Raw genomic sequence first — 14,203 nt, 5'->3', positions numbered from 1 at the left:
TTGTCTCCTCAGTTTGATAAAAACTAAGTATAAAATAGTAGATGGTAGAAAATTAATAATTATTTTGACGTGTAGGTATCAAAAAATGAAGATCACAAGTTTGAGGTGCATCAGTGGAACAGCGGTAATGTTGCTGCCTTACAGCGACAGAGATCCAGGTTAGATCCTGACTATGGGTGCTGTCTGTACGTTCTCCCAGTGATCACATGGGTTTCCTCCCACACTCAAGACGTCCAGGTTTGTAGGTTAATTGGCCTTTGTAAGTTGTTAAATTGTCCCTAGTGTGTAGGATAGCGTTAGTGCATGGGGTGATTGCTGTCAGCGCTGACTAGGTGGGCCAAAGGGCTTGTCACCGAGCTGTATCTCTAAGGTCAAAAGTTATTGGATTTGAAACTTAAAATGTCCAGCCACCAGCAGGAAAAATAGAAAGTGAATGGAATCTAATTTGATATGTTGTGTGAAAATGATGCAGTGCTTCAGCTTGCATGCAACTCAAGTACAATGTTCATAATGCAGAGAGGAATCTGCAGAAATGCCTTTCATTTGTGAAAATAGATAATTAAATAAGAACTCTTATTCAGGCGACGTGATTGAAATATCTTACTATAGCACAAAATATTAACCAACGTTCATAAGATACTCATTTTTTTGTTCAATTTAAATCTCTCACTTGGTGACTAAGTGTCATTGATACATTGTCTATTTATATCTGCAGTTCATGAAAGAAACAGAAGCTGGAGATTTTGTTCAACTACAGTTTTCAAATTACAATGTTAACAAAGTTCTGTTTATTCAGGCTAGACTGGTATCGTTTCATGCAATGAGTTGAGTGTTTTTAGTGCAACATGGCTTCCTTTTATCTGCATATTTATTGGGGTTGTTTTCCACCTTCAGCTGTTGGCGATGTAGATTTAAAGCAGTTTTGAGAAAAATGGCCACCCTTTAATGTCTAAATGAAAATGTGAATTCCTATGTAATAGAGAATGGAATGCAGGTCAGTGTGACCTAGAGTGTCAGTGTCACGTTGATATCAGTCTGACGAAGGATCATGACTTTAAATGCCGTCTGTCTCTGCCTGACCTGCTGATTTATAGATTTGTACCATCATACAGCATGGAAACTTGCCGATGCTGACCAAGATGCTCCATTATTTGGAGTTAGACAAAAATTCTGGAGAAACTCAGCGGCAGCATCTGTGGAGCGAAGGAAATAGGCAACGTTTCGGGCAGAAACCCTTCTTCAGACTGTTGCAAGGTGGGGGGGGCGAGAACAAGAAAGGAAGAGGAGGAACCAGAGGGCCGAGGGAGAGCTGCGAAGGGGAGGAGACAGCAAGGGCTACTGGAAATTGGAGAATTTGGAGAATTGTGGGCAATTCTAGTCGCCTCATTTACAGGAAGATGTGTTTTTAATTAATTAATGTTCTACTTCACCCAACAATCCCAGTGATCTCCCAATGTGAACACTTTTCAGTACAATTCTCAAACACTATTAGGGCGGATGATTACATTGTCGCTTTTAGGAAATATATTAAAGACCTTGAAAGATGACTAGTTAAAAACTGCTATTGCAGTACAATACTTAGAAAGTATCAAACATCAGATGAAACCATCTTTATTGCATTTTAGTAGAAAGACACTAACGGTTACAAATAATTGTCACATGAACGTAATACCGTTGAACTAATTTTATGACGCATTTATTTCTTTCTTTACAAATCCCTGATCAATCATTTGTGGAATGTGACAATTATATATGCCTGAGATTCAGTGATTGAGGTAACAATTGATCCTTTCCTGAGCTCATGCTATTTGTATGTGCCTTGATTTTGTAGTGAATATCAGAACTGGTAAGAGACCCCCCTTCTCTTGCTTATTGGCCTACAACAAGGACAAAGGATGTTTAAAAATTATGCTTATACCCATGTTTTAAATTGATTATTTTTCTGAGGTGGTACAACAGATTGTACCGTGCCAGTAGACCCAACTATTGATGGCACAGTTGTGGACTTTAAACATGTGTGAGAATGTATTAGCAGGGAAACACACAATCTGCATTCCACTGGCGTATGAAGTGGGGCATGCTAACATACTAACAGACTGCGGCATCATGCCCATTAATGTACAAAGATACTCTGTTCTCCAGGTCACATTCACTACCCTCATGACTGCATTCCTCAGCTATCTCCGACCTTGAAATCTTTTGAGTTCATTAGCTCCTCTATAAAAATAGATTGGGATAAATATGGGGAAGCTTCATGTGATCTGTGGAACACATGTGGGTATTTGTGCAGTGGCTGTGGAGAGCCTTCCTAATGAGAGTTTACTTGATGCGGAGCAGGATGAGATTACTTTTATTGGCAAGTCTCTTGACCCAGGAAATAATTAGCTTTCAAGGAAGTGATGGGCCAAATGGCTCATCAAAAATGTCCATGAGTCCCTCTAGTAATTGGAGTCTAGTCACGAGAATTAGGCTGTCTGATGAAGGGTCTCGACCCGAAATGTCACCTATTCCTTGTCTCTGGAGATGCTGCCTGATCTGCTGAGTTACTCCAGCATTTTGTGTCTTATCTTCCTTATTATATGTACTGACGATGGAATAATGAAATTCTTACTTGCTGCAGCTTAGCTGGCAATAACACACACATATAATATTTAAAAAATTGTAACTGTAATACCAGGTAACCATAATATTGCAAAAAGTGAAGTCCAAATTGCACACAAAGTCATAGTCTGTAGAAGATGATAGTTGCTGAGGTAGTGAATGTTGTGCTCTGCTCAAGAGAATGATGGTTGCTGGGGGAATCTGTTCTTGAACTTGGAGGTCAGGTCAGATACTGTACCTTCTTGCTGATGGTAGGAGTGAGATAAGAGCCTGGCCAGGGTGGTGTTGGTCTTTGATGATTATACTGGCTGCTATTTTTGAGGCAGTGACTCATTCCATTATTAATCTCACTCAATGTTACAGAAAATATTTTGGTCATTTTCCCATTTGTGGGATTGTGGGATTGGGTCCAATATTTATTACATTACAATAATAATTACACTTTAATTTAGTTTAGAGATACAGCGTGGAAACAGGCCCTTCGGCCCACCGAGTCCGCACCAACCAGTGGTCCCCGCACATTAACACTATCCCACACTCACTAGGGATAATTTATATTTATACCAAGCCAATTAACCTACAAACCTGTACGTCTTTGTAGTGTGAGAGGAAACCGAAGATCTCGGTGAAAGGAGGAAGGAAAAAGGAAAAAAACCCAGCAATTTAAAAAAAAAAGCAGTAGAATGGTACAGTAAAGTTAGTCCCTGGTGAGGTAGGAGTTTACAGTCCTAATGGCCTCTGGGAAGAAACTCCTTCTCAACCTCTCTGTTCTCACAGCATGGCAACGGAGGCATTTGCCTGACCGTAGCAGCTGGAACAGTCCGTTGCAGGGGTGGAAGGGGTCTCCCATGATCTTATTGGCTCTGGAGTTATAGGTCCTGCAGGGGGGGGGGCTAGTGAAGTTCCCATAGTACGTTTGTCCCATCGCACTACTCTGCAGAGCCTTCTTGACCTGGGCAGAGCAGTTCCCAAACCAAATCGTGATATTTCCGGACAAGATGCTTTCCACAGCCGCTGAGTAGAAGCAGTGGAGGATCATCAGAGACACTCTGAATTTCCTCAATTGCCTGAGGTGGTAAAGACGCTGCCTTGCCTTACTCATGAGTGCTGCAGCATGTGTTATCCGTGTGTTATCCGACTTTCTCATCTATATCCCACACACTTGGGGCAATTTTACAGCAGCCAATTTGAGGAAACCGGAGCACCTGGAGGATGCCCACAATGTCACAGGGAGAAAGTGAAAACTCCACAGAGACAGCACTTGAAGTCAGGATCGAACCTGGGTATCTGGCGCTGGAGGCAGCAGCTCTACCAGCTGTGCTACTGTGCCATCCTTATTACAAAAGATGAACAACAGTTCCTGACTGAGTGGAACCAATGCTGCAGCCTCTCCAACTGGTATCAGCACAATATTGACACTTGCTGTTTTATAACAACTGACGTCCCATGATGTTGCAGGGCTTTTTATCAGCTTTCTGGAATTGTGTTCCTCATAACCTATCGCACATGGTTACGAGTCAACTGCAGTTTACATTACGAGGGACTGCAGAATTTAAATTGTTTTAGAATTGCTCTGTGCCATTTCCTCAGTCTCCCAGTGAAATCTGCCCTTCAGTGGCCTTGAGAATCAGACATGTGTGGACTGCAGCAGTAGTTTGCTGTGGTGCCTCCAGGTGGCAGTGTTGCATGCATTTCTCTCGACATTGCATCTTCCTGTATAATGCAATGGTGCTTAGATTCCATCTAGAGTATCATGTGTTCTGGCAACAGAACTATGACATTTTTACACGCTGGAACTTTACAAGTCCATTAACGTAGTAACGCACCAATAAATGAATAATAATTGGTAATACAATAATGTGCACTTCTTCTGTCCTTATCTCACAGTGTATTTGTCGAATATGATGCCAAGTTATGTTATATAACCAAGCTCCTCTGCATGCACTGATCCATATCCCTCCGTTCCCTGCATATAAAAGCTTCTTAAAAAATAAAGACGAGGTACGTTCTGACAACCTACACTTCCACAAGACTCTATAGTGATAGGGGCTACTTTGAATATCCTACCCTTATCATAATGATTTTTTTTTGTATGTATTCAGAAAATATATGTTGTAATGAAAGTATTCAAGATGGAAAAAGACCAAGTTAAAGTATGAAAACCATTCATACTTATTGGTTACTTAATTATCTTAAAAAAATATAAGGTGAAGGGGAAAAGATTTAATAGGAATCTGAGGGGTAACATTTTCACATAAAGGATGGTGGATTTAAGGAACAAGCTGCCAGATGAGGTAGTTGAGGCTGGGACTATCCCAACTTTTAAGAAACAGTTAGACAGGTACATGGACAGACACAAAAGGCTGGAATAACTCAGCGGGACAGGCAGCATCTCTGGAGAGAAGGGATGGGTGACGTTTCGGGTCGAGACCCTTCTTCAGACTGATCGAGAGGAGGAGAACGTCTTCAAAGTAGACATATCTTGAGGAGATTTCGCAGTGGAGCAGACAAAATGTGTAAGAAAGAACTGCAGATGTTGGTTTAATCCAGCATCTGCAGTTCTTTCCGACACATCCAGTCCATGGATAGGGCAGGTTTGGAGGGATATGGACCAAATGCAGGCAGGTGGGAGCTAGTGTAGCTGGGACATGTTGGTCGGTGTTGGTAAGTTGGGCTGAAGGGCCTGTATCACTCTACGTCTCTGACTCAAAATAATATATCCCATTGTGAAGGAAATGATTGCAGCAGAAAGGTCCTGACACAATGAAGTCCGGAAATTACATACGATGATGACATTGGCAAGTTTCCCAAATACGCCTGTTATTGCTCCATCCGTCCATGAATACTCAATGAATAAGGGTTTAGATTTGTGCGTTAACCTCTGTTGTGTTTAGATTGTCACCGGGTGTTTGCTTCCAGAATGCAAATAGATCAGCCACGACCTGCTCCAGCCCTCATCCCTAGACATACACCGCATGTTTGTTGTATGAGCTCTACTAACCGATGGTGGTATCAAGGCGTTGTTTTATGAAACCAGCTCCCTTATGAATTAAATCCAGGTTAAGCAAGCATTGAACCCGAGACATCAGTCTAAAATCTTTCCACTGTAAGAGCATTATGGGAGGCAGACTACAAAGCCATTTTATGCTGAGAAATTATTTTGCAAATCAAATCTGCACCAGTCGCAAATTTGATTAATTATTTCTGAGTAGTCTGATCATGCCTAGAGAGGCAAACAGTGGGGCATCAATGAATAATGGTTGCTTGAGTAATCAATGAGGCAAATAGTGTCTTGAGGAGTGTAGCATGTTGATGGAAAGAAAACAAGTTGTGTATTTATATGGCACCTACCATGATCTCGGGGCATTCCTAATGCTGTACAACCAATGTAGCAGACCTTAGGCTGTGAGCGCCGCTGTAACGCGGAAATATGGCAGAAACGTACATACAACAGATAATACTGGACCAACACTGATCCAGGCGTAAACATTTATTTCTATAATTCTGGGTTCCCGTGTTGAGTGGAAGAACTGAGACCACCTTGGCATCCCACGAAGCAATAAACAGTGAGAAGGAGATACAATAAACTGCAGATGCTGGATTCTTACTCAAAACACCAGAGCCACATTCCTGGAGGAACTCAGTGGGTCGGGCAACATGTGAGGCCGACAACATTTTGGCTTGAGACCCTTTCGTCAGACTGTGAAGTCTTGAGTCTGAAAATGGTTCCTGACCTGAAACGTCATTCCTTCTACTGCCTGACATTGCGAGCAGGAAACTAGATCACATGAAGTTCAAGGTTACTTTTGTTTTATCCAGAAAAGACCTTTATGCATCCATTGTGAAAGACATAAAGAATGCATTTTAATTTCATAGGATCACACAACACAAGGACCGATTTGCCCATCGTACCTATGCCACCTCCTTAAGTATTCAGCTCTTTACCTGCAGCCCTATGGTATTTCCTTAAATGAAAATGGTCTTTAAATTAAACGGCGTTTTAGAGAGAGAGCATGTTTTCTTACATAAGAGTTAGAAATTGGTGGCCTTTAAAATGCCAAATGTGAACCACAGATTAATGATGCACCCTGTCAATTGACTGCATCCATATTGGATTCTGCTGCGCTTAATAACTAAAAATGTGATCACGTTTGAAGCATAATTGGACACTTGGCGAACAAAGCAGATCTTTCAGCTTCACATGCTGAATTTGAACCACAGTATTTGAGCCACATTGGGAATATGAGTTTGGAGGATGTTGTATGGTGTCATGCTCTCGATAGATGCTGCTATCTGCTGTTCTTTGTGAATTGGAGGCCATTTAGAAATGTGAAAATGCACATCTATAGATTCAGGGACAGTTTCTTCCCAGCTGTTATCAGGCAACTGAATCATCCAAGCACAACACGAGAGCAGTGCTGATCATCCATCAACCTCTTTGGTGACCCTCGGACTATCCGTGATCGGACTTTGCTGTCTTTACCTTGCACCAAATGTTATTCCCTTATCATGTATCTATACACTGTAAATGGCTCGTTTGTAGTCAAGTATTGTCTTTCTGCTGATTAGATAGCATGCAACAAAAGCTTTTCACTGTACCTCAGTACACGTGACAATAAACGGAACTGAACTATTTCCTCACCGAGACCATCATTATCTATTTTTCACAACATTATGAACAGCTGATATCTAGCACTGTTGGCAGAGGTGAGTCGAGTTAGTCCATCCATCTGAAGAAGGGTCTCGACCCGAAACATCACCCATTCCTTCCATCCAGAGGAGCTGCCCGTCCCGCTGAATTATCCAGCATTTTGTGTCTATCTTCAGTTTAAACCAGCATCTGCAGTTCCTTCTTACACACAGTCTGTCCATCAATGCTTTGATCATTTGTAGGTTAAAGGAGAGCAACTCAGAGGCAAAAGAGAGACACGACCCTGCAGCTACTGGAATCTTAACCAAAACACAAAGTACTGGAGGAACTCAGTGGGTCAGGCAGTATCTGTGGAGCAGACTGATGGGTTGTTGATTGCTTCATCAATCTGAAGAAGGATCACAAGCCTAATCAGTGCCAACCATTTCCCACAACATATGCTGCCTGGCCCTGTATTCCTCCAACCTTTGCTTTTGGCTCAGGAGCAAAATAAGTCATTTCTGAGATATAAAACAACAAATTGCAGGAAATGAACAGTGGGATCATCGAATTTTGATAAAGTAAAAATGTACTCAAATGTTTAAATGTATGCCTCTGTATACCACATGAATTGTGAATTACACCACCACAATCTGGAATGTGACATAATCAACTTATTTAATTTCTAATCGTTGAAGACCTACTTTCCTATCTGAGGGGCCCATTATTCTTTGCAGCGTGATCTTCCCTTGAGTTATTAAGCTCAACAAAATGCAACAAGGATGTGGTCAGTTGCATTATCAATCTGCATTATTTGTCCATGATTTAAATATGTTACAAGCTGCAACTGATAGATTTTAGGTTAAAGCACAAAATAAAAAGACTAAGGTTGAAATGCTGGAGGTAGAAAAGAAACAACAAAACTAATGTTCAGTAAGTTCTGATGACAGGTTGATTCAACATCACGTTGCCTTTCTATTTTCCATTTAGTGAATAATTACTGTTCTCTGTAAGTCTCTTTCGTTGTCTGAAGCAATCTCTGACGACCAGTGGAACAGCTGGTAGATCTGCTGCCTCAGACTGCTGGAGACCCAGGTTCCATCCAGTCCTCGGGTGCTGACTGTAGAGTTTGCACATTCTTTCTGTGACCGCGTGGGTTTCCTCTGGGTGCTCCGGTTTCCTCAAAAAAAAAAATTTCAGAGACCAGAGCAAATCTTTGACTGACAAGAATTAATTTTTTTCAAGCATATTAATCAGTCATGGTTTATATGTTGTTGTTGAACTAACTGCACACTAACTACCTGTGCGGAGTTTGGACATTCTTCTTGTGACTGTGTGGGTTTTCTCCAGGTGCTCCGGTTTCCTCCCACATTCTTGGTTCTTGGTTACTTGGTCCTCCAAAATATTCCATCTGGAATTTAAACTGGAGGTGGTATTCCAAAGACATGCAGGTTTGAAGGGTAATTGATTTCTGTAAATTGCCCCTAGTGTGTAGGATAGAACTAGTGTATGGGTGATTGGCCAGCATGGACTCCGTGACTTGTTTCTACGCTGTATCTCTAAGCTGAACTAAATGTAGTGCGCATTGTTTTAAAACAAGTCCTCTTCCACTTGTGTCACTAGATGGCATGTTTGCACATCAAAAAAATTAGAAGTTACAAAGAGTCCCATTATGGAAACGCAAGAAACTGCGGATGCAGGAACCTTGAGCTGAACACAAATTGCTGGAGAAATTCAGCGGGCCTGGCACCATCGGTGGAGGGAATGGACAGACGATGTTTTATGTTGGGACTCTTCTATAGACTGGAATGGGGAGGAAGTGCTCTAATGTTGGCATCTTTCAATGGTGGGACAGATGCAGCCTTTCATAATGTATCAGGTTTAACATTAGCTTTATCATTACATTTAATGACCACCGAGTTGTGCAACGTGAAGATCCTCAGATGGCCAGTTTCCATGCTGGTCCAACGCCAATCAGATCTCCAGGGGAGCAGCAGCTGATGACATTCTCTCCTTAACGATCATAGCCCTCCACGTTTGCTAGTCTTGAAGGCCAAAGACCTAGTATAGACTCCTTGAGTGCTCATTGATGTTTGTATTCATATAAGGACAGATAATACTTTTCAAGTCATTAATCGTAGTCCTTTTGATGTTGCAAGAAGTGCTTTTGCCTATCAGTTTTGGTCTTTGCGGTTCCCCAAAGCTCACCATTTTAACGCAAAGAACAAGTAAAATGATTCAGATTTTCCTGGCGCCACATGTCACCTGGTCACCAGCTTGAAGCTCCCGTCATCTGAAATTCATCGAGTCTTAGATTTAGACAGAGGTACAGCAGGGAAACAGACCCTTCTGCTCACTGAGTCCGCGCAGACCAGCGATCCTTGTACACTGACGCTCTCCTACGCACTAGGGACAATGTGATAATTTTACTGGAGCCAACTAACCTACAAATCTGTACATCTTTGGTGTGTGGGAGGAGACCAGAACAACCGGAGGGAACCCACATGGTCACAGGAAGAACATACAAACTCCATACAGACAGCACTCGTAGTCAGGATCGAACCCGGGTCTCTGGCATTGCAAGCACTGTAAGGCAGCAACTCTACCGCTCTGGGGCAAGTTTTTAACACACACAGAGGTGAGTGCCTGGAACATGCTGCCGGGGGTGTTGGTTGAGGCAGTTATGCTAGTGGCATTTAAAAGATTGTTTGGATTGGCATTTTGCTATGCAGGTAATAGAGGGATATAGATCATGTGCAGGTGGATAAGCAACATGTGCAACAGACATTGTGGGCCAAAATGCCTGTTCATATGCTGTACTGTTCCTATCTTCTATGTTAAATTAGGTTTAAGGTGAAAGGAGAAAGATTTGATAGGAACCTGAGGAGCAATCTTTTCACCATGAGGGTGGTGGATTTATGGAAGGAGCTGCCAGAGGAGATAGTTGAGTCAGATACAATAACAACATTTAAAAGACATTTGGACAGGTGCACAGATTGGAAAGGTTTAGACAGATATGGGCCAAATGCAGGCTACTGGGACTAGATGAGGCTTCTGGTTAACATGGACGAAGGGCCTGTTTCCATGTTGTATAACTCGATGACAAGATCGGAGGTTGTTCAATTATTCCAAAAAAATTACGAAAACCTCTGTGAGACGTAAATGATTTTAAGTGACATGCGAACAATAACACAAACAGCGCAGTGTAGCTTTAATATCTGCCTGGACTCCAGTGAATGATGATGACCTTAGCATGCTGAGGGCCAGTCCCCATTCCCTTTCTGCATTACCCAGTGCAGTTAGATTTGCTGCATTAACTGCTTTCAGCTTTATCCTCAACTGTGCCGCAACAGTTTGCATAAAGGGATTATTTAGTAATTAGAGGCTCAGAAGATGTAGTGAATAGTGCCTTTTGTGTAGTGTAGGGGCAGTGTAGGCTTTCTGGGTTTATCTTTTAATGAACGACCAAATAATTAATATTGTGTCCTAGATTTGCATATTATGCAAGCAAACTAACAAGTGGTTTAGCAGTGATTTGAACAAACTGCAAATTCTGGACATTTTCCATTGCTTCAACTGACAGCTTTAGGCATTGTTTTAATGTTTATGCTGACTGCAAATGAATTAAACTAAGGTCAGTTAATGATTGGTGCTTTTGTTCACTGGGAAGATGCCATTCTAACACAGTATGCTGACGGGGCAGAATTATAGATCTATTTTCTGCCGAATTTAGTCGTAATCATATTGCATAATATCAGATCTGGATTGCAGCGCATTCAACAACCTTGATGATTAAGATCCTAACAAGCCATAATGAGGAAATCACACTGAAAATAACATTGCTTTAATCCTCCTAAAACCTAGTGGATGGGAATGTTGGTGTGCTTCCTGCCTCAAATGAGGATCGACGCGTTTCAATGGCTAAAGCTCAGTCCAGTTATGGGCTGGGTTGAGAGGAGTTCAGAAGGTTTCAACTACAATGAGTGCACACAAGCAGCCAATTCAAGCTGCTTTTTCACCTGGATTCCTCCCCTCCCACCTTTACAGGTCACAGTCATAGACTCATACAGCGTGGAAACAAGCCCCTCGGCCTAACTTGCCCACGCCAACTAACATGTCCCGTCAACACTCGTCCCACCTGCCTGCTTTTGGCCCATATCCCTCTAAACCTGTCTTATCCATATAACTGGATATTTCTTAAACATTGCAATGCCTATCACTACCTCCTCCAGCAACTTGTTCCATACACCCACCACCCTTCGTGTAACAAAAGTTATCCCTCAGATTCCTATTAAACCTTTCCCCCCTCACCTTCAACCTATGTCCTCTGGTTACCGATCTCCCTACTCTGGGCAAAATATTCCAGTCCTAGGTTAGGCAGCATCTGTGGAGAGAGAAACGGTGTTACTATTTTAGGCCAACAAACTTTCAACAGTTCGTGAACGATAAGTGCTGGAGGAACTCAGCGGGTCAGGCAGCATCCGTGGAGGGAATGGACAGACGACATTGCAGGTTGGGACCCTTCATCACACTCATGGAGTGGGGGGGGGGGGGGGGGGGAAGCTGGAGAAGAGAGGTAGGGGTTAGGGGTGATAGATGGACACAGGTGAGAGGAGGTAGGGGGAGGGTTAGCAAATGGCTGGAGTAAATGACAAGATTTCTGAAGATTCCAGCATCTCCATTTTTTTGCATATACTCTTTATTAATCTCCCAAGGCTGAAGAACGGTCCCAACCCAAAATGTCGCCTGTCCATTTCCCCCCCATTGATGCTGCCTGACCCGCTGAGTTTGCTATTTGCTCAAGGTGCTATCATCTGTAGTTTATTGTGTCTGAACTTTCACCAGAACTGGGCAAAGATAAAATTCTTTAGTATTGGTTTATTCCCATCACCTGAACCGAGATAACAGTGAAAAACGTTTGTTAGTGCAATATCTAGTCAAGTCAATTCATACCATACTTAAGTACAATCAAGACATAGACTAGTACAACAGGTAGTACAAAGAGAGAGAAATACCAGAGTGCAGAATATAATGCTACTGCATTGTGGTGTTATAGTTCCAGAGAAAAAGTCTAAGTCAATGAGGGAGGTTGGAAGATCGGAACTGCACACCAACTAATGGAAGGATCGTTCAGTCGTCTGATAACAGCGGGGAAGAAGCTGTTCCTGAGTTTGGTGGTGCGCGCATTCAAGGTTTTGTATCTTTTGGGAGAAGGGAGAAGAGGGAATGATAAAAGTCCCTGATTATGTTGACTGCTTTCCCAAGGCATCCGTATTACATCCATAATTAGTGGGAGAGTCTAGGGCAGGAGGCCACAGCCTCAGAATAAAAGGATGTACTTTTAGAAAGGAGATGAGGAATTTCTTTAGGCAGTGGGTGGTGAACCTGTGGAATTCATTGCTGTGAAGGCCGTCAGTGGATATTTTTAAGACGGAGACTGACATATTTTTGATTACTATGGGTGCCGGATGATGGGGAGATGGCAGGAGAATGTGGTTGAGAGGGAAAGTTAGATTGGCCACGATTGAATGGCGGAATGGACATATGGGCCGAATGGCCTATTTCTGCTCCTAGAACATGATATTATAAACTCATTCAATAATCTGCAGCGATACTACCTGACCTGCTGTGTAGTTCCTCTTTTAATTGCAGGTAAATTGCCACTAGTGGATGAAATAGTGGGATAACATACTGTGGTCGATGTGGCGCCAAGCCCTGTTTCCACGCTGTATCTTTCAATAAATCAATTAATTGATTTTGAGATCTGGTTCCATGCAGTATTAGCAGGTTGAAGTGGTTACAACGAAAGAGGGGAACGAAAGTGACTGTGGGAGGAAACCGAGGATTTCGGAGAAAACCCACGCGGTCACGGGGAGAACTTACAAACTCTGTACAGACAACATCTGTAGTCAGGATTGAACCCGGGTCCCTGGTGCTGTGAGGCCAGCAGTCAGCATATGCATTTTCAGCCAGCCTTGAAAATGTTTCTCTTCACAAAGGCGGGTCTGTGGTCTCTTGTCTCACCTGCACCAGTGTTCTTCGTGGTCTTTCACAATAGCAGCCAGCAGACTCCCATCTTAACATCTCATCAGAGACACACCTGGCAAGCCACAGTATAATCTGTCTGGGATAACCTGATATTATCTCCTGAGGTCGTCTTGTTTATGCAGAACCTCTGGGTAACTCTGTAACTGTGTGAGCAGCTGGAAGCATATTGTAGGTGCTGTGGGGAGACTGCATGAGAACGTACTCTCAGACATAGTCTCACACGAGACGAACAAGAAATCTACAAAAGCTTAACAAATAAAGAAACTGAACTCTATAGAAGTAATAACAAAATAATTAACAGATAGAAACAGAACTGGTTGTTGGTTTATACCAAACATAGACAAAAAAAGTGCTGGAATAAATCAGCAGGTCAGGAGACATCTCTGGAGAAAATGGATAGGTGACATTCCTTTTTCTTCACATATGCTGCCTGACAGATAAAATGATCATGTCAGGTTGAGTTCATTGTCATATGTGCGGGTACAATGAGGTACAGGTATAATGAAAACCCTGCTTGCAGCAGCATCATGGACACACATGCAAACATTTAAATTATACACAAGTTACACATAGATTCCACAAGGGAGTGAGCAGCGAAAGACTCTGCAAAACAAAAGACCTTGATGCTAAATACAATTAGTAAACAAGTCCAAGGTAGACACAAAATGCTGGAGTAACTCAGCGGGCGAGGCAGCATCTCTGGAGAGAAGGAATGGACGACATCTCTGGAGAGAAGGACTGGGCGACGTTTCGACCCGAAACGTCGCCCATTCCTTCTCTCCAGAGATGCTGCCCCATCCGCTGAGTTACTCCAGCATTTGTGTCTACCTTCGATTTAAACCAGCATCTGCAGTTCTTACCATATAACCATATAACAATTACAGCACGGAAACAGGCCATCTCGGCCCTACAAGTCCGTGCCGA

This window comes from Leucoraja erinacea, chromosome 33, assembly GCF_028641065.1.
Source record: "Leucoraja erinacea ecotype New England chromosome 33, Leri_hhj_1, whole genome shotgun sequence".
In the NCBI taxonomy this organism is placed as follows: domain Eukaryota; kingdom Metazoa; phylum Chordata; class Chondrichthyes; order Rajiformes; family Rajidae; genus Leucoraja; species Leucoraja erinaceus.
Note: the sequence above shows the minus strand (reverse complement) of the source record.